Below are 21116 nucleotides of genomic sequence, written 5' to 3' on the forward strand. Positions count from 1 at the left end.
GTTTCGCAGTATGAGTCACCGGGATGTTTGTGCTCTGAGCTGTTTAAAAGTCAGCCCACGGTGGAGGTCAGGGGACGGAGCTGTTTTGCTCTGTGCTGCTGAGGCTGGCCCCTCTCCTGGGAAAAGCCCGGGGTTTGCCCAGCCCTGCCGGGGAAGAGCGGCGAGATGCTCCAGTGGTGCAACCCGGCCGCACGAAACTCAGCTCCCCTTTGACCATGTGCTCAGCCCCCGGCTCCCGCGGGCTGGGGGTGAGACCCCCGGTAGGGCAGCCAGACACTCACAGCTACTGACACACCAGCAGCCACCGAGACAGCTCTCGGTGGTTTTAGCCAAGAAGTCAGGAGGGGGAGCTTCCTGCAGACCCGGGCTAACCTCGCAGCTCCCCGGCTCCCTGCCGTGGCTCTCGCTGGCACGGTGGGTCCTGCCAGCAGCCAGACCCCCAGCCCCGGAGCAGTGCTGAGCATTCCAGCCACAGGGGACAGGAAATCTGACCTTAGGCTCTTTAAAGACCACATAGATGAGTTTCCCCCTGCTTTCCACCCACCGTTAACACTTTCACAGCTTTCTTGCAGGAAATAGCGTTACAGAAAATGAGAGCAGCGACAGTTTCACATTATTACAGGGCTCTGGGAGCTGGGGCAGCAACAAAACCTTCTGATATCCTGACACAAGAAATAGAAATTATTTCTGAAGTTCATGCAGTACCGTGTGGGCAGTCAAAGCCAGCAGTAAGATACTCTCACTCATTTTCTTTCCCACCCTTTCTAGTGGAAAGAGGAAAGAAGATTTCTGCATGTTGCAGGTATTGTCATTATTATAATTTAACCTGGTATTTAAGGAAAAAATCTAAGCAAGCAAAACTGCTTCAGGGAACTACCCAAAGCCTTCCTTGACTGTCAAAGAGGTGGCTCTGAGCGTAGTGAGTTGTTGAAGGGGTAAGGATGTCCTTCATCATTGTGTTGTGCCTTGTCTTCCAGCTCTATTCCCAAAGGGGTGAGAGATGACCAGGTTCAAAACAGGCTGGCCCTTCCATGCTTGCTGGCATCAGTCTTCTCCTCTGGAGCAAAATACAGAGCAAAAATTCATCCTGAGTTTTCCATACAAAACTTTGGGCCTGGCTTCTGAAGCCAGGCTGCAAACAAACAGAGCATGAGACAATCGCTGTGGTCAGTGCACAGCCATGGGCTGTTCCCAGGCGCGACCTGCCCTTTGCTTTCCAGGGGCTTTTGCTTCGCCCTGCTCAATGTCAGAGCAGTATGCCCTCACCCTGCTGCTCTCCACAAGCCTGGTTTTCAGGCAGCTCCCAAAGCCCTTTGTAGTTCAAAGTATTTTGTTTGAGGCTTTTCTTTTTGGACTGTCAGAGCAACCCAAGTAACGTGGGCTGCAAAGCCAGGCAGCTGAGCGCAGTTCTTCGTACTCTCCTGTTTCCTTATCGCTGATGTCTAGCCCTTATATATTTTTCATGGAAGACTGTGCTGACGGTGCAAAGGTGCCTCCTTGCCTTCCCCCAGGTCTGACTGTTTTCTCTGGTTTTGCGTACAAGGGGGTTAATTAGAAGCTGGCATCTCCCCCCACCCCCACCCCCCCACCCCCCCCAGCTCATGTGGAAAGGGATCTGGACCCAGCAGCTAGAGGGAGGTGAGGGAGGGATTAGCCCTTTGCAGGAGGCAGAGCCGGGGGGAGCATGGCTCCCTGGCCCCCTCCTCAGCACTGTGAAGACTTTAGGTCTTTCCCTGCCTAGCTCCAGTGTGGATCTTCCAACAGAAGAATGGGCATCCCTGGCTGTCCAGAAAGAGATGACGGCACATCCATGGGGCTCCTCCACATGGATTTGGCTGCCGAGGAGACTATCTAGTCTCCTGGGGTTGGGTTGTGGGGTGGGGGTGCCTGATTTTGCCTCTATGCCAGCTCTACCAGATGGCTGCCCTTTTGCTGTTCCTGTGTGAATGGGGAGTGTGTGTGTGAGAGAGAGAGTGTGAGAGAGTGTGAGCGTGTGTGCGAGCAAGCAAGCGCTGGCTCATGCTATTTCCTCCCTTCCCTTGGGGCTTGACTGGGTCCCTTTTTTTTTTTTTTTTTTTTTCCCTCCTGCTGCAGCTCTAATAAAAAAAAGTGGCTCAGCCAATTCTCTTGAACCTGAACGCAGAAGGAAGGAGACAGGGAGTGAAAAATGTGAAATCAAATAGGATTTTTTTTTTCCCCACCCAGACGCAGTTGCCAGGGAGTGGGGCTGGGAGCACTGTGGCGGTCCCCCACCAGTGAGTGGAGGGACAATAGTTATTCATGCTGGAACCAGGAGCAGGAGAGCTGCTCTCTCCATCTGAAAGAGCTCGTTACTTCCTCAAGTTTGCTTAAAATACAGCTCTAATTACCTGTTTAAACAATAGCTCTGTCCCTTTCTTGGTCTATGAAGACTGCACACATTTTAATTATTGGAAAGACCTTGGCCATTCACCTTTCTGAGGTATTTAATGCTTCCAGTCAAATGCCTGCCCTGATGTACTCTGTAACTATGCCACCTCTCGAACTCTTGCCGGTGGGAAACTGCAGGATATCGTTGGTGAAATGACATTCTCTGGCAGGTTTTTTTTTCCTGCATAATCATGGTATTTGTGTTAATTTTGCTTTGCTGGGTACATTAGTCTTTGGCTCCTAAACAAGAATACGCAGGCCCTCCTCCTGCCTTGCCTTTTCCCCTGTGCACAAATGAAAAATAGAGCTTAGCTTGTGTCTTTATGTGTGGTAATATTATAATCCTATAAATGGATGCCAAAGCTGTTCCTGGGATGGGAGTGCCTGTTTTAGAGACAGTGTAAGCAGCAAGGGAAGGGGTCTCCTTCTCCTTTATCAGACACCAATCCATCCACCCCAGCATCACATCCCCTCCCCACAAAAACTCTCATTTTGGGTATTTCTCTTCTCCTAGCAAGTGGTGGACTGGAAAATGCTTCCAATTGCAGAGTGGTGCAGCGAGGAATCCTGCTGAGCTGAGTGCCTGGAGGCGATCGAAGCACTGCCATCCCGGGGCTGGATAACCCAGCTTTCCAAGGTCTTGGCTGTGCAGCTATGGGAGCCTGGCCAGCAGGAGAGATGCTGCAGCTAACAAACATACTTCCTCAGGGGCTCTTTCCTTGCTGATGCCGAGCGAGCACAAGCTGAGATGCTCTGGGAGCCAAACTCTCATCGGGTGCCTGAGCTGCTGGCAGTGGCATGGGGTGAGGGCAGGCCTATTCCCAGCAGGCAGCAACTTCTTCTGGATCTCTGTCAGCATGCATGAAGAGCATCCCTCTGCCATGCTGGGCCCAGGCAATGAAAGGGTGGCAAAAGGACTTTGCTTCAGCAGAGTGCCTGAGAAGGGGGCCAGGATGCTCAGAAGAGGGGAAGACACATATTTGCAGTCAGAGGGAAGGAGGCCAAACACTGCCCAGTTCATAAGTCTCAGCCCCTGAGAAACCTTGTCTGCGGGGCTTGAGGCAGCTGGCTGGGAGAAGCCCAGAGTAAACTCAGCAAGCTGCCCAGAGGGCCTGGAGCTGTAAATCTCAACTGCCTGGATTTAAAGAGCTGGCAGAACTTTTCACGAGGTTAGAAAAGTGCTGGAAAGGCGGCAGAAGAACACCTGGCCGTTTCATCCTCCCTACACCACAGTGCTTCTGCTTGGGGTTTTTGCCTTCGCTTCAGGAGTTGGTGAAGCATAATGGAGCCTTTTGGGATGGGAAGGTACTGCTCTGATTTAGGGTAATTGCCTGTATGTCATGATTCAGCGCATCAGTTGAGCGCTTGTCCACCTCTGGACATGATTAACTGGACATGATTAACCGTAAAGACCACAGGGATTTTCCATGGGACTTATGCATGTGCTTCCCTGCTGTGCTGAACTCAGTTCCCTGTTACTGCTACTGGCTTTGGTGGGGTTGCCGGAGAGCAAACAGAAGAATTCAGCCCTTTTGTATCAGATCCTCCTTTGTTTTATCTGCCTGCTGAAATTGCAGAGATGGAATATTTCAAAATATTTGCTCAGCTGGCCATGAAACGCAAGGGTTTCTTCGGGGGGAACGGCTCATTTATTCTCCAGCCAGATCAAGCACCTCCAGCTAATGATGAAGCATCACGGCACACTGAAGCCCTGCTAATGGCAGCGTCCTGAGGAGTGAAGATAAACAGTGGTTGCCGCAGCATGGGGGGATGCCGATCCCTCCCCTCCGCTGATGACAGAGGATGAGCGAAGGAAAAGGGGAGGGGGAAAAAAACGTGCTGCTCTGGATGCCCCAGTTTTCTTGTGCTTTTTTAAATTTTATTAATACCTCATAGCCTTACCAAAGCTAAGCAAAGAATCCCTTTCATCCACTGGTCTGTTTTCTACCTTTGATGGCCAGCCTTTCATTTTACTTTGAGGTATCCCCCCTCAGAAAGCTCCTCGCTGCCTAGCCAGCACATTTGTTCCTCTCTGGCTGGATGCAGATGTGACCAATTTGCTTCCCCGACACAATGCAAGTGGAAGCAGGGGCGGAGAGGGGAGGAAGGTCTGTGAAGCTGAGTCGTGCAGCAGAAGGCAGCAAGAAGAGTGCCGCACTATTTATTCCCTTGCTTCCACCAGGGTCTTCAGTGTCCCGGCAATGGTAAATCTTAACTTTCATGCTATAGTGCAGCGGGATGCAATTTACTTCAAAGACAGCATAAATCCCCAGCTGCTGCTTATATCACAGGGCTGTTAGATAAAAAGGGCTTATGTGTTTCTGTCCCAGGAACAGGTTTGCACTTTTCAGCATGGATCTCAACTGACCGGCCTGCGGTTGGCCTAAAAATCTCACAAGGGCCACAAAAACTAGGCTGTTCCCTCCCTTGTGAGCCATCCAAGTGCCGAGCTCTGCCGCACTGGCCCTGGGAGCAGTCTCCCCACAGCCAGCCCCACCATTGCATAGCGGTGACTCCCCCGCTCGCCAGCTGGATGGAGAGGGAGGGAAGGCATGTGGTAGGCTCTGGGATTATTTTTTTTTCACCCTTAGGAAAAATGCTAGTGCTGGGGAGGGAGGGAAGGAAGCAAATTCCTCCGTCTTTGCTACCACAGCTGTCTTGCCAAGCAGAAACCGAGAGATCACTTTGACCAGGAAAAGCTGCCTGAGAGCTGGGTGCTCCCATTGCAAAGGTGGGCTGGGGTACCCATGGTAGTGTGGATATATGCCCTGCCTCGAGGGTAAAGGGCCTGGCCCTCAGCTGCTGTGGGCCTCTTGGTCTCCATGAACTCCACAAAGTCATGGCACTTCACACTGACCCCGGGAGCTTTTTGTTGCTGTGGCAAATGTCATAGACAGGGGAGTGTTACAGACCTGTTTAGGCAAATGGAGAAGGTACATTTCAGAAGCCATAGAGAGCTTGCAGAGCTCAAACCCTAGTGTCAGGAGCGACCTGGGCAAGTAGAGCCCCAAATAATTTCCAAAAGTAGGACTTTGGCTCTGTTTAAATACTATTTATCCACCCCTTGGCCAGGAGAGTGTTTCCTCAGCCCAATTCCAGACAACTGCCTTGCCCAGGAACACTGGTCTTGTGTGCTACCAAACAATACTCAAGCTAGGAAACATCCAGTTAAATTTCTAAGAGTTTAATTTCTTGGCTAAACATGGGAACCTAGACGTTTTCAGAATATTGCTTTTGGAGTGAAAGAGGAGAAAAGAAATCCCTTCTGCCCTCTGTAGTTCAACCATATTAATAATGTCTTACTTGCAAAGCTGTTTACGCCTCCCTTCCCTTCTGCTGGGATGCTGCTGTGTATCTGCCCTCATCAGAGCGCTGCTATTAGCTGGCTTCATCGTGCAGCGATGCTTCATCGTTAGCCAAAGTTGCTTTATCTTCGTGAGGGAGAAATAAGCTGTTCCTCTCAGAACCACCCATATTTCATGGCCAACTAAGCAATATTGCAAAAACATTGAGATTCCTCAATTTCCTTGATCATATATAGCAGATGCTGATTTGATGCTAGGAAAACTGATTAGCAAACCCCTTCTTGGCTAGTCTGTCATGGCTCTGACAGCCCCAACGCAGTCAGCTTGTCCAGAAAGAAAAAAATAGAAAGACTATTATCAAGTGCATTTTTCATGCAGTGAGAAAGAGCGTTTCTAGCTGCCTCTATGCACTGAAAACAAATTTCCAAAAGCCCGCATAGCAAAGTGCTGGGGTTATAATCTACTCCTGTGCAATATTACCTTCAAATGCATTATCACTGGAAGTGTAAAATCCAGCTCCTCTCCTGCTGGAGCCCCACTGTCATTAATTGAAGGCTTTCCCCAGCCAGGAGCCTGTCTAACTTGCAGGGCTGGCTGTGAAACCAAGGGCATTACTGGATGATGCTGTCATGCACAGCCATGCAGGTCCCTTTTAAGGGAGCGGTGGAGCCGTTGTAACAGGGGAGCTGAAATCTAGTGTGTATAATTTCAAGGAAATGTATAGGCTTGCCGAGGCTAAAAATCAAGATCAAAAGTTCAGGGTTAAATTCAGCTGTCGGGTCTAGATAAGCTTATCTCCAAAAAGTGGATTATGAGAGATCTGCTCTGGGCTGAAATGCTTAACTGGTGACCTGCAGGACCTGGTGCTGCTCTCCTTCCCACCAGGGCTTACCTCCAGATCTGCGTGTCTCCTGCGTTTCAGATGCTAAAGACATAGCAGGGAGGTGGGAGGCGGATAGCATGTCAGGACAGCTGTGCTGTGGCCCCAGGCCTCCCGCAGATTTACGCGCTTTCGCTTAGCCTGGGTGTCCCAAAGAGAGCAGCGAGCGGTGAGCACCGTGGTTTTGTTATTACACAGAGGCCTGATCTGGCAAAAAGGGAAAATTACAGAATTTTTTCCAAGCATTCTTTTCCACTCTCTGGAAAAAAAACCCCAACAGGCATGCCTGTAATCAGCTGCAGGAGCGGAACAGCCCTTTTCATTTATTTTTAAATGTCCTTCAGGACTGTCTGGTTAATAACCATGCTCCACGATGCTGTGCTCCCCAAGGGGGAAAAGGTGCTGCCTGGGAAACTCGTGGGGGTTTTTCCCTGAATTGATTGCCCTCTGCTTCATCCCACTGGAGACTGGGGAAGGGAAGCATGCATCCAAAGGAAGCAGGATGGTGGGAGGAGAAAGGGGCAGCAGCAATCCTACCTCATCCCTGTAGCTGCCGCAGGACCGGCAGCTCTGCGTTCAGGATGCTGCGGAGCGTTGCTGGTATACAGAAGGCTCGCGTGGCTACAAAGTGCTGTGGCAACAGTGTGTGTCTAATTCCAGCCTTTCGCTTAAGAGGGCTGATAAAGGCATCACACATTTGAGGTGTGCAGCATTTGCACTGCGTGCATCGCACAGCTGTTAGATCCCATTGGAGGTGTTTGCAGTGCAGATACAACAGGTTTCTGGGAAGGGCAGTAAATGGGGAAAAAGACCATTTGATCAATCGTCTTGCGGTCTAGTGTTGGCCTTTGTAGGGAAAAATAAATCCATCCCTTTAACCTGTCCCTCTTTGTAAAACACATGCAGAAGTTTCCAGGATGCAGCATGGAGACGTGGCTCTTCGTTGAACAGTGAGGTGCCCACTCACCCAGCCAGCCTGTTGCTGCAAGAAATTAAGAATGAAGCAGTAAAACAAGCCTGGATGGCTGCCAGCAGCAGGAAGATGTGGCAGCGCGGGAGGATGAGGCTCCTGTTGGTTTAGACCTGAGGTGCCTGGGTACTCCCTGGGGATGGTCAGCACCTGTGCCTGCCTCCTGCTGCCCTCCCTGGGCAGGGCCCTTCTTTGAAGAGAGGACTGAGCTGCCCCATATCTCCCAGGACATTCCTCTCTCGGAGCTGACAGTTCTTGCAGAGCAACCACGTATGCAGAGAGGCTGGAGGGAGCATGCCACAGCACCCAAGGAGTGCTACCAGCACCCAGTGCCACCCCTGCTACAGCCTCTTTGGCTGCATGGCATGCCAGCAGCTCCCTCCGGCCCTTAACACAGCACGCTGGAGCCTCTAGCTCCAAGAGAACCCTGCACGCAGCTTTTTCTCACAGTATATGATTTCTGTGCAGAGACACAGATGCATGCATGCATACATGTGCCTGTGAGAAAGTTGTATTTCAGCCAAAAGGCAAAGTGTCTCATACTGGAGATGACAATGGGATGTATCGAAATGCAGTAATGTGAGTCATTGCCACAGTGTTCTTGCTACCTTAAAACAATCCAGAAATGTTTGAGAGACTGAAAATTAGATGTTTCTTCTTAAAAAAAACACAACCAAACCCCCCAAAACCAGAGCTGCTTTAAGGGTCTGGGAATACCAGTTTACATTTTTAATGCTCCTTATGCTGTTCCTTTCCTTGATTACTTAAAGGCAGATGATGAGATTTTGGCAGAGTTTATTTTATTTTGAAAAGCAAGCTTTTGTAATATCTAAGAATAATAGGAACATTCTCAAAGCTTTACAAACTCAACGAGCCTTCACTGATAGTTTCACGTAAAGAAAATCAAGATGCTGCAGCAGGGAGATCCTGAAAGCAAAACGACCTTCAGCTCCTGTGTCCAGGCCCAGCCACACGTGAGCCTTCAGCTGAGAAAGTAAAAAGGAGACTCATGGAATGAAGTTATATTTTTTCTCCCCAAACCCTGTAGCTTTTCAAATACTGCTGTGTGGAAGGCTGATGGAGATAATTCCCTGAGCTAGTCACTGATTTACCCCACAGAAAAGCCCTAGGGAAAGGCTTTCTTGAAGATGGCTTCATATTGACACTTTTATTTGCATTTTGAGGGCCAAGGATTTCTTTTTTTTTCTCCTGGAAGCTAAAAGATGGTTTATTATGCAGTCAGAGAAATCTGAGACACTGGGCCCCGGGAACAAAATGCCACCCTGTATCACAAAACTTGTGATAAAACTGCAGGATTTAGGACCTCTGTTGCAAAGTGAATCTACTACACTTGAGTTTCCAAATCCTACTCTGCTGGGCAGTCTCTGGTGTGCAAACATCTGATGAGGCACCAGAGCAGTAGTAGTCTCTGCCTGCCAAAAATAAACGGGGAGCAGGGAGCTTAACTCCAGCTGGACCTGGTTAATCTGTGCTTAGATTATTTCAGTTGCGCCTAGGATTAAGAAATGCTTTAGCAGGGACTAATCTTACCCAGCGGACAGCATGTCTGGCTGACTTCTTAATCCCATTGCTTGACTCCTAGGACATGGCTTCCAAGGCAGATGGGCCCCTAGCATCCCTGAGCTCCAAGCATCCCTGCGGCCAGCCCCTTCATGCATGGGGATGTGCCCCTTGATGGGGCTGTGGTGGGGAGCCCAGATGCAGTTTCAGGTCTTTTGCACAGCATCACTCTGGTTTTGATCTTTCTTGCTTCCCTCTTTCCCCTCCATCTACACTAACCAGAAATCAGGCAGACGGCTCTTAGCACATGGCAAGCACAGCGCAAAGTGTTAGGCAGGACAAGACACAGCTACATTAATTACCCTGATTTTCTGAAGAGATGCTGTAGCAGAGGATGAAAGGGAAGACAGCTGATATGAGCACATTCTTTCTGCCAAGTGATGCTTTGGGCTCTGCGGTGATACTTTTTCAGGTGTGTAATGAAGTTGGGTGTGTTGATCCTGAGACAACCTTCTGGGAAGGTAACTCCTTCCCAGCCTCTTTCCCCTGGAGAGAAAAATAAGTCATGGGACAGCTGCAATGGAAATCCTCCATTTCAGGGGAAACAAGTAAAAAAAAAAACCACACCAAAACCCACAAAATACGTTTTCTGCATGTTTCAGGAGAAATGAAACATTCTTTGCACTTTTTGGCAATTAAAAAAAAAAATAGCAAGAGGATTTTACTAGTAATAAACCATGCAAAAAACTCTCCAATTTTTTGTTTGCAAAATTGGCAGAATTATGAGCGGCTGAATTTGGGAAGCAAAGTAGAGGTTTGCAAGCATGAAACACTCATGTGGCTGGCATCCAGCAGCTCTCCTGCCAGAGAGGAAAAGCCTCTAACACAGATTATCCAACAGTTTATGCAGCTCAGCTTCAGCGGGGAGACCTTTATGACAGCAAACATCCCAAAAGCCCTGGTTATGAAACCCCAGAGCTCATCCCTGTGGTGCTCCCAGCCCCTCCCCACAGCATCACAGCAGACTCCCTTGCCTAGCCTTCCCCTCCCCAGGGCTGTTCAATTCCCAAACTCGGACAGTGCCCAAAAGCACTGCTGAGCCATAATTGATGCCTGAGGTGATAATTACAGAGGCCCTTGAGAGGAAGGCAAAAAGAAAAACAAAACCCCTGCCCCAAACAAATAAGCAAAGCAGCAGCAACAGCAAATAACCCCCTGCACTATGCAAAAGAGACAATAAATAAAGCCAATTAGCCCACAGACTTAGTGCTGGCTTATGTGGAGCGAGTTTGGCGGAATGATGGGCAAACCCAAGAGCTGCTAGCCACAAAAGCATCTCTCTGTCCAACTCTAAAAAAAAATAAAATAAATCCCAAACCGAGGAAGGGTGGTTGAGGTGATGCCAGCAAGAAAGGGTGAGCAGAAGGGCAGGTTCTGCTGGGGCACAGGCATGGTAAGTAAGGAGCCCCACTGCTGGTGAAGACCCTCCCCTCCTGCCCAGGAGAGGCTCCCACCCGCAGGGGTGGCTTTGCAAGCACCATGCTCTTAGCGCCCGTGCTCTGGGCATGCAAGTAACATCGGGACAAAAAGATGTTTTTGAGGGATGAGGACCTGCTTTGTTAGGTCCTATGGGCAGCTGCAGCCGGTGTCCCTCCCTGGCCCCACGCAGCACCCAGCAGGCAGGTCACAGCTGCCAGATGGGGATGCAGTGGGGAGAGAGCCAGACGTTCAAGTATTTAAGGCCAAGGTTAGGAAGGGATTAATGCAGCCTTTCCAAGACCTTGAACTCTTCTCCTAATCTGGATTTACAGCTGTGAATTCATTGTTGAGGCCATTTATTGTCCCTCCTCAGTTTTGCAGCCCTCATGTCCCTTGCAACAAATGACCTTGTTGGCACCTCATAGGTACCTTTGCACATCCCACCCTTAGTAGAAGCTACCCAAAACCACAGAGCTTTGGGACCCAGATACACAATATGCTTCTGTGCTAAACACACCACAGTGTCTCTTAACTCGCTGACAACCATTATCCAGCTGCTGAATGAGCTTTATTATAAGCAATTTTTGTAAATCATATTGAAAGCATAAAGTCAGAAGAAAAACAAATGGATCTCAGGTCATGAACTGCAGTAACACCTGGCAGGTTGGTTAAAAAAAATGAAGCTAGGGAAGTTGTTGACACAAGATCCTAGGGTGATACATTACAGACATCAATTTGTGTGTCACACCCAAGCCCAGGGCAGGGTTTACCCAGCCCTCCAGCTGCAGGCCCGATACCCACCTCAGCTGCCTGACACCCGTCCCGCACCTTTCCTTTCCGGGAGCCTCTCAGTGGCTTAGCTCAGAATGGGCCAAAACCCAAAAGATTTTGAGACGTGGCACAAGCAAACTCGAGGTTTTTTGACCAAAAAGGTTTCCAGTCCAAGGAAGACTGGGGCGGACAGGCACTGTATTGGTAGCGGTGCGGTATTAGTTGGTGGCTCTGTTGCTTTTCTCCTCCGATGCTCGGCGAGCTGCTGCATCTTTGCTATTGCAAGCAAGCAGTGCGCCAGGCAGGGGAGTTGATAAATGATGCATGTCCCTAGGTTGGTGCCTGTGTGTGCTGTGTCACTGGATCAGAGCCGTGGCATGGGCCATCATAGTGGTTTGAACTGCGCATTTGGCCATCGCTAATTAAAAGCCCTCTGGTGGTGACCCTAACGAGCCAGGCAGCGTGCCGGTGGCCAGGGCTGTTTGCTGCTCTCGCTGCAGAGGGCAGGACCCGGCGGTGGATGAGCACTGTACCCAGCATTCAGGCGGTCTTCTCTGGCTTCGCTGGAGACCCTCCCGGGGAGCTGTTGATACCCAGCAATTCGCAGCTTTGCTCTGAAGGGAAATCTCAACAGGAAAGGGTGGGAGGGAGGCACGGGGCAGCGGGGTGGCTCCCAGGTGGCAGTAGGGTCTGTGGGTGGCAGCCCCCCAGATGGGAAGCGTGGGAAAGGAGGGCAGCCCAGGGGTAGCTGGGGGGTGTTGGAGAAGCAGCGGGAGCATCGGGGTGTCAGGTAGTGTCAAAGCCAGCACCTTTGGAAAAAAAAGAAAAGGCAGGGAGGAAGGAGGCCGGGGAGCCATGCGGGTGTGACAAATTAAAGATTAGCACTGCTGCACGTGGGGATGATCTGTGTGGGCTTTGCTGCCACTGGGGGTTTGTCTCACTGCTGACTGCCACTGACATCACATTGAGTGGCACATTTCTGATACATCCTCCAGCCTTGCTGGAGTGGCACAGCCAGTGCCCTTGCCACAACACACGGCTGGCTGTCACCCCACGGGCCCTGAGCATCCCTCACCGGCCCCGCCAGCCCTTCCAGCTACACCCATTCATTAGCGGTTCATGACTTGCAGCCTCCTCTTTGACTGAAATCCTGCAATTACTCAGTGTGCCGGCTCAGACCTGGCTCCTGCACGCACCGTAGTGAAACAAAGGCGAGTGGGAACAGGCAGCCCAGCTGCCGCTCGCTCACCCTGCAGCCATCCCCGCGGGGGCGGGCAGCTCGTGATGGGGGAACAGGTACGGTTCATGTTTCAAGGTGAAATGAAAGCAGGAAGGGAAGGAACCAGATCACCCATGAGCTGTAAAAGAAAAGGAGGTTTTGTTTTATTTAATGCAAGGCCATTTTGGCCACTGTAAAGTATCTATCAAAATGGAGACAGAAAACAGTTCTGCCTGAAAACGCCGGGGCCAAATGGGCTTTGAGACTTGCTTAGTCCTGAGCCAATTAAAACGTCATAATAACGCAACCTCAAAAAAACCCAGTGTCTGCTAGTTATGAAAGATACGCAGGAAAAGAAATCATTCCCCAGCTAGAAGTGTTTACTCAAATGGCTCTCCGTGGGAAAATCAGTCAGTGAAAAGGGGAAAGTAAAACCCCACAAAGCAGCAGTAGGCTAGGTGCAAGCCTGTACTCAGCTCCACGTTTGCAGTGCCTGTGCTGGTGTCCTTGGAGCTCTCCAGGGGTCCAGGGGGTGTTCACAAGTCTGGGAAGGTCCTGTCTGCACTGCAGGACTGTGGCTTTGGGGTGGCTTCACTGAAATGACAGTTATAGCCTCTGTTGAATTTCCCCCCCTTGATGAGTCTTTGGGAGACATGTGTCCCCCAGGTATATCAGCAGTAATGGAAAGTGCCACTGTCACTACAGGCACTAACTCATCATCTTGACGACCCATCGATCCCTGGAAGAGTCGAGTGGAGGGTAAAATAAATGTGGTTTGCGGGGATGGGAGGAGAGGAAGAGAATACTGAAGACATTTTGCTTCGCTGGACACCGAAATAAATGGAAAACTGGCCACTGACTTTAGTGGACACAGGGCTGGACTGCACTCATGCTCACCAAAAAAGAGACATGTTGAAAGGCAGCTCGCAAACCCTCTCATTCGCCGGTGGAGGGAATCCCAGCCATGTCCCTCTGAAGCTGCTCCGAGGTGCCAAGGCTTGTGCTTGGTACTGCCTTGCTCTGAGGAGCATCCTGGACCTGCCTGGTGCCAGATGGAAACTCCCACACACTCTCCAAACTGCAGGTGGCCCCCAGGGCCAGTGGGGAAGACTGACCTCCCTACTCCTGGGCCAGTGGTGCTGCGCAGTGGGGGCTGGAGAGGGGGGGTTTCCTGGAGGGAGTCTGTGATGCTGCAGGCTGCAGTGAGCCCTCGAGGCCAGCCCCTCTCCTAGGGGCCAGCTAGCTGCCACAGCCAAGCACTGCGATGGAGCTCATTAGCCCTGCTGTGAGGGAAGTTAATTAGCTCAGGGAAAACGCTGTGCTAATTTGCCTAACCGACTTTTGGGACCAAGGTTAACCCGCCGAGCAGGCTTGGATGCACTCCTTCTGGCCGGGGCCTCCTGCATCCGTGCACGCGGGAGGGGGGGTGCCTGCAGGCTCCAGGGTTACTTTGGATGTGTTACCCCCGCTCTTTGAGCCGTGCTATCTCAGGTACCCTGGCAGGGAGGACTGCCACCCTGAGGCAGCACCAGCACTGCTGTGATGATGGCTGGTCCCCCTTGGCAGGCGGGTGGAACAGACTTCGTTCTTTGCTGCGGCTGTGGGCACGGCAGGACGAGTATGGCGTGCAGCTCTGTGCCAAGCAGCACTGCCATGGCATGCTTTCCTGCAGCCGCTGCACATGCAGGATTTACAACTCGTGTGGTTATTCCTGCCCACCTCTGTCCCCATCCAGCTGCCCCCTGCTTCCATGTTATGTGCTCACTGCCCCACAGGCAAGAGCTTTTTTTTTTTTCCTTCTTTATTATTCCCCCTTGTCTTGGAAGACTGTAGAACTTGGACAGGACGATTTGAACAGTGTGTTGAGCAGATGGAAGCAGGTCCCTAGCTGTGGCCAGGTGGAGGGAGCACTCAGCAGGCTGAGGCTGGGCATGGCAAGCTGAGAAGCAACTCCTGGCTCTGCTAAACGCTGCTTCCTCTCCACCTAATGCTAAAGCAATTGCTCTTGATGGCTTTAGAATCACTGCTTTTGGCATGCAAGTGCATGGCTGTCCTCTGCTCCACGACCCCAGGGGAAGCTGAGCTTGGTTCAGTGCAACTCGCAGCGAGGCAGAGAAAGGAAGAGAAACATGCATAGCAAAGAGACGGGAGAGAAACAGGAGCAGGATAATCTTCAACACACGCTTGCAAGCTTGTCTAAAAATAGAAGGTGAACCGTTCCCTAGTAATTAGCCAGGAGACGGTTTTATTTGCAGCAATGTGATTTCAGCAGCAGTGCTTTTGGCAGGAGATGGGAATATCCCAGCAGCTCTAACTTTGCAGAGCAGGAGAAGACTTGCCTCCCCCTGCCAAGGGACTTTTCCCACAGACAGCAGGTGAGCGTGGGCTCAGGTGTGAGTACGTGCACGTCTTCCGCTGCTTGCCTGGATGGAGGCAGCAAGAGGCCAGTGGAGAAGAGGCATCCTCTCTGCAACAGCCTGCTGACTGTTGTATTAGATGCTCCTCAGCCTTTGCATTGGAAGAAATGACAAAGTCCTTTTATGGGAAGAGGCAGCAGCATCCTTGCATAAGGGCTTGATCCCTAAAGGGGTTCTAGCAAAGACAAGCAGTGCCCAAAGTCTCAGCAGGGAAAAACGGCATAGGGACTCAAGCTTGGATTACAGCAAGGACCAAGCCTGACGCACTCACCTGCAGGTGCCTGCTGCAGGTCTTTGCATCTAGGGGAGGTGCCGAGGGCCGTGTGCCCCCCAAACCAGAACATGGAGTCAGGGCCCCTTTTGAATGATGGGTGGCGGGTGTCAGGCTGGGCTTTCCCAGCCAGTCATAGTGGACGTATGCTGGGTTAACACCAAGGCTGCCAGGTAGCTTCCCTTCTGGCCTTTCTTCCATGTGGCAGCAAGAGCAGGGGGCTGCCCTCCCCTCCAGACACAGGTTAGAGGAGACAGCACAGGGAAGGAGGGGGCATGCCTGTGCAAGGGCTCCTCATGGAGCAGCTGACATCTCCTTGCTCCTCACAGGAGCCTCCGTGAGCAGTTGAGGGCTTGTGGGGGGCACAAGTGGCAGAACTGTCCCAGCCTGGCTCTCAGGTGCCCCTGGGGCACTAGGAGAAGGGAAAAGCTTTCCCTGGGAAATGCCACCAGCTGGGTAAGCCTAACAAAACCAGGAATAATGTTAAAAAAGTGGAAACTCGTAATTTACATCCTGCTGCTGCTTACAGTGGAAGTGGGACTGGAATGGACTCAGCTTGGATCTGGGGTGTTTCATGCATGTTAAGGGTTCAGATAATGCATTCTGGCTGCAACAGAAAACTAAAGTGCAAAGAGCCACCTCAGCACCATGTCATCCCTCTCCTGCTGGTCCAGCACCACATACCCCAAACCCACTCACACCCCATCAGAGGCAGAGAGGAAGGACAGAAGGACTGGGGGGACATTTTGAATGAGGAGATGTGAACTGCCTGTGGAAAGCCTTGTGCTGCAGTCTGACAGCACAGCCCTGCGCCACGCAGTGAAACAGCCCATCCGCAGGGGATGGCCACCACTGTCCCATGCTCTGCAGGGGTGTGGAGTGCTGTCACCTGCATCATGGAGGGGGACAATATCCCAGGACTTTTGCTTTCCAGACCCAAGACATGGGTCATCACTCTGATAAAAGCATCTGGCTGGTCTGGTTTTGGCAGAGTGAAAGCCTGATGGCAAGAAGACAATGTGCCGTCTGACCTACAGCCAGCAGCTCTCCCTGAGCTGGGAATGAATCCGTTGCCGAACGAAAGAAAATGAGCTTTACATCCTATTTCATGCAATACTCGGCTCCTGCTGTCATCCTGTTGATTTTGTGGCTCTGCAATCAAGTTTAACTTCCCATCTTTCCATCGCCCCCATTGCTGCCCGTGAGGCCTGTGCAAACAGCGGGGGAAGCAGGCTAATTGCCTCTGGAAGAGGAGCAGTGATAACAGCTACCCTGGAAGAGCCGTCACAGGCCTGCAGTTAGCAAACTGAGAACACAGGGAAAAACACCCCCCTCTCCCCGGCCACTCTTCTGAAGGATTACTTGTACCCATAGGAGGGAGTGTTGCTCCGGAGCGCCGGGCGCTGTGCTGATTTGTGAGTGTCCCCTCTACTGGGACACGATTAGCTGGAAAATTTACTAGTCGGGAGGTCTCTCCAGGAGCCAGTTTAAAGCCGACAGTTCCTCCGGTTCGCTCCTGCGTGGCGCAGCAGCTGTTGACACTGGATAAAAATTAAGGAGCGGGACAGGAGCAGCTGGGGCACGCTCCCATGCTGGTGGTGGGGACAGGAGCGTGGCCGTGGCAGGGCGCTGCCTTGTAGTTATGCTGGGGGTTGCCGGAGAGCCTCCAAGCCATGCTGATGCTCTTCTTGGAGCCAGCACCCTTGGTGGTGGGGCAGGAGGGGGGCTTGCCGTGAGCCCCAAGATTGGAGAGGTCATGTGGAGCCTCGCTGCACTGCTGTGCCCACATCCACCACAGGCTCCCTTACTGCTCTAGCCCCTCTGGAAACTGTGTGTTGGTGTGTGTCTCACCTGCAGATAGGGTAGAGACGTGCAAGATATTTGCCTTAATTTACACCTGGTGGGGCCAGGTGTGCACTTGTCCGGGGTGCAGAGAGGTGATGCAGCCTACCTGGGACACAGAGAAAGGGCCTGAGCTGTTTCCTCTTTACCTGTTTTTTTCCCTCCTCCCCCTGCCTGTCCCTCTGCCCCTGCCATACCAGCCTCACACATGTACCCAGCAGCCACGGCCAGGGCTGCCACTGCTGTTCCCTGTGCATCCTTCCCCTGCCCCCCTGACTTCAGGGATCCTCCTGCAGAGAGAGAAATCCTCCAGGGAGGGAAGTGGCCATATGATTGCACACTGATGCATGAATGCAATCAGCCCAGCCTTTCCAGGAGTGCAGGGAGCACGTGGCGAGGGGACGCAGCCTCCCTGGGAAGATTATACCTGAGACGCATTAGAAATGGTTGTGGGGATTTTTTAAACTGGTGATAAAGAGCTAGCTTGGAAATAAAAATCAGTGACAGACAAAGAGGGCAGGGTGAGGCAGGGGCTGCCCCGGCTGTGAAGCACCAGGCTCCTCTGACATGCTAGGTGGCAAAGAACTCATTTCTTGATTTCCTAAAGAAAGAAAAACAGTAAGAGGACCAGGAGGGGGATGGGGGTTAACAAATGCAGCACGCCCCATCTTGGTGCAAGTTTCCCCTGAGTTTGGGTGAGTTTCTCAGCTCTGAGTCTCTGGGAGTTAGGAGGGGTGGCTCCCAAGTACGCTCTGGCTCCCAGACCAAAGCTTGCCTACTCTTCCCAAATGCAAGCAGGGAGGGGTGTGAAGTGACGAGTGAACTGGGGCTGCTGATCCATGCTTCTCTTGCTGGGAAAAAGCAGAGCAGATGTGGGAGAAAAAGCCAACCACAATGCTGCTGGATTAGCAGAGCTTTACATGACAGGTATGGGAAATACCTGCAATCCCAATCTGTGCGGCGCAGTGTTTTAGGAGTGGTTACTACAAACAGCTCCATTTGCACAGCGTTTCCCTGCCTGCGCTCCCGTCTCCTCCTCCTCCGTGGCCTTTCACTGTGGGCAGCTCTGGTGCAGCAGCCTGCTCTGCTCCTCACCGGCAGGATCCTGACCTTAGCGGCTTTAACTGGTGCCGCTTCACATTTCGAATGACAGTCAAGCCCTGGAGCAGAATTGGCTCCTGGCATTACTCTAGCAATGTGGCTGGGATGATGCCAGCAGCAAATCTGGCTGGGAATGTCTGCTATTTCTTCAATAAAAGAGAAGTTTGAAAAAAAAAACAAACCCACCAGCCCGGCATGGCACAGCAGAGCGGTGCCCCCCTGGCAATGCCAGCTGTGTGCTGCCTGGCACAGGCCAGCCAGCGCAGTGGACAGATGGTTGCTGCCCATGCTAGCACATTGCTATTTTGAGGAGGGACTCACTTTTTTCCTCCATCCACTAATGCATTTCAAATATCAATCCTCCATCCACTTCTACAAATTCAGCTATCAAACGGCTTGCTAGGAAACCTCAGACCGAACCAGAAACATCTCTCTCACCAAAGTCCAGGGGTACCCCCATATAGCACGCTTCCAGCCTCAGAGACCAAACAGCTTGCTCAGGGCCACGCTGGGGCATGGGTGTCAGGGCAGGGACTGGATATCTGGATAAGCAGCGCCCAGCTCTGCTGTCAAAGGATTATGACCACATGCCTCCTTTGCTCACTCCACTGAAAACACAGTGGTGAAGCCTGTGGGTCCCCAGGCTAGGCTCTCCTGAAGCCATCAGGGTGGAGCTCCCTTCTTCAGGACCTGACTGGGGACCCAGGTTCCAGCCCCAGGCTCGCAGCGAGTGGTGGCACAGCCCAGGTTAAAGAAGGCATATGGGATGGAGGAGAGACCTGCATCGCCTTTGCTCTTCCTCCCCTTGGGACCACCCATGCCAGGTCACTCAATGCCTTTCACAGTAAATGCTTCCTAGCACCCGTCAGTGAAAGATGGGACCCTGGCACCCACTCTGCAAAGCCAAAGCTGCCTACAGCACTGGGCAGCTGCAGAAGGCTGCAGAAAGCCTGGGGCTGTTTCCCTTCCCTCCCTGCTTTTCCTGCACACACACACCTGTGTACTTACACAAGGACATGGACACTCTGTAGGGCAGGAGCAGTGGCCTCAGAGCAGTGTGGCAGCAGGAAGGAGCACAGCAGGCAGCATGCAGGCAGGGGAGCTGCTGGGCAGTGCTGCGGTGAAATGGGATTAGTTTGGGGGAGGGAAGGAGAAAGAGAAATAAATGATCCTTGTGGTGAGCTTCAGGACTTTCCCTGACACGCGCTGCTAAGAAACTAATAAAAATAGGGCCTGAGCATAGCAGGAACAGACTTGCTACCTGCTTTCTAAATCACAGCAGCCCAGGCAGGGCTATCGAAGGCTGGGTGCTTTCTTCCCTGTGCATCCTTCACAGGCCCTCTGATGTCTCTGTGTGGGAGACCCGCGTAGAAGAGCAGGGCTGCTTCAATGTGCCTGGACAGGGACAGGGGTGGAGATGGGGCTGCACCTCCTGTCCCTCTGCCCAGATGGCACTAGGGTGTTGGCTGCTAACCTGGAGCTCAGTGGGGGACCAAAACAGCTGCCCCTCACCTCCCTCTCCACTGCCCTGCAGTGGAAACCTCTCTTTCTCCTGGCTTTCAGCCTGTTCAACCTCTTCTGCTTCAAATGCTGCATGGGAACCTCGGGGGGGGGGGGGGGTTGGGGGCTTTTTCCTGGGACCCCATCTCAAGGTGTGCAAAGCCAGCACCTACAAAAAGTGAGTGAAAGCCCACAGGAAGAGATGAAGCCCTGCTCAGTGATGCTGCGAGGGGGGAGCCTGGGCTGGCAGCACCCTCGGCAGTATTTAGGTGCTGTACGGGGCATTAAGCGCAGTGGCACAGGAGCAGGAGGCCAAATTGCCTTCCTCCACCAGTCCTGGGAACGTAAAGCCTGGGCCTGACCTGAGGGCTGCCTGCCTCATGCATCACTCAGATGACAGCAGAGTTATTTTTTTCCTGACAGGACCTAGAAACCAGGTCACTCCGCATGTAAATCTATAACAAATCTGTTTGGGATTAGGGAGGCTACTGAGAGGTGGCAACAGGCGGTATTCATCAGATGTGCCCGCAGCAAACGGCTCCGCACCACACACAGGGAAAGGAGCAGAGGCACATTCTTTCATGAGCATGGGGGTTGCTATGCCAGAAGCTGCCGTCCTGGGTTGGAGGATTTTGGGCCATGACAGCCTCAGCAGAAACAAACGCTGCATTCCAGGGAGGCTGTTCCTTGCCAGCAATTAAAAAATGATAACATGATAGTAATAAGCAGATCAATCAATCCCTTCATGAATTAAGGGACCCTAGGGAAAGAGCTGGGCTTTTCCCAGGGCAAACCGGGGACCAGTTCTTCTCCAATAAATACAAATATTACCAGTAATGAACCTCAGATCTCTGGCTAAACTTCGGAGATTGATACCCTTGCAGGACATGAGGTGCACATGGGCTGTATGTAAACGGCTTTAACTTGCCTGTGCAGCAGACACCGTCGTGGGCTGGGGACGAGGGGGTGAGCAGCAGCGTGGCTGCAGCCAGCAGGGGCTTGTGATCGGCTTCCCACTCTCCCTTCTTGTGGAGGTGAGCACAAGCGTATGAGATGATTATAAACCAAATCACCTTACTCCACCTGCCATCCCTCCCTGATCCAGACTAGTCAGCTGAGCCTTCAGGGGTTAAAGAATAGCAACACTTGTCTCCATGGGTATCACAGGACCTATTTAAAAACCTCGACCCGTTTGGCTCAGCTGCCGAGGGAATTTTTCAGCTGAAAATGCCAGGGCTCTGGGAACTATTAAACCCCGCAAACCCTAGATCGCTTTTATGCCTGCCCCAGGCTGCACCCTCGGATCTTTTCTTTTCCCCTCTGCAAACTGCTGGGTAATGATCCCTTGTGGCATGCCAGCTCACCTCCCCTTCTCCCAGCTGGCAGCCCAGCTCCACAGCGATGCCCTTTTGTTCTGCCGGTGCTGAGATC

At 52.0% G+C, this 21116-nt stretch overlaps 1 long non-coding RNA gene across 2 annotated transcripts; it reads right to left on the bottom strand.

Moving 5' to 3' along the window:
• Positions 1–708: 708 nt before the first annotated feature.
• Positions 709–19281, bottom strand: LOC121083589. 2 transcript variants are annotated; one of them, XR_005826422.1, is made up of 3 exons: positions 19194–19281; positions 9448–9631; positions 709–1057 (listed from the first exon to the last, which is right to left on the bottom strand). It is a non-coding gene; the product is annotated as an uncharacterized LOC121083589 (long non-coding RNA). The 2 variants fall into 2 exon arrangements; XR_005826421.1 differs by lacking the exon at positions 709–1057 and adding an exon at positions 8406–8550.
• Between the last annotated feature and the right edge of the window lie 1835 nt (positions 19282–21116).

The sequence above is a fragment of the Falco naumanni genome, chromosome 2 (assembly GCF_017639655.2).
Source record: "Falco naumanni isolate bFalNau1 chromosome 2, bFalNau1.pat, whole genome shotgun sequence".
In the NCBI taxonomy this organism is placed as follows: domain Eukaryota; kingdom Metazoa; phylum Chordata; class Aves; order Falconiformes; family Falconidae; genus Falco; species Falco naumanni.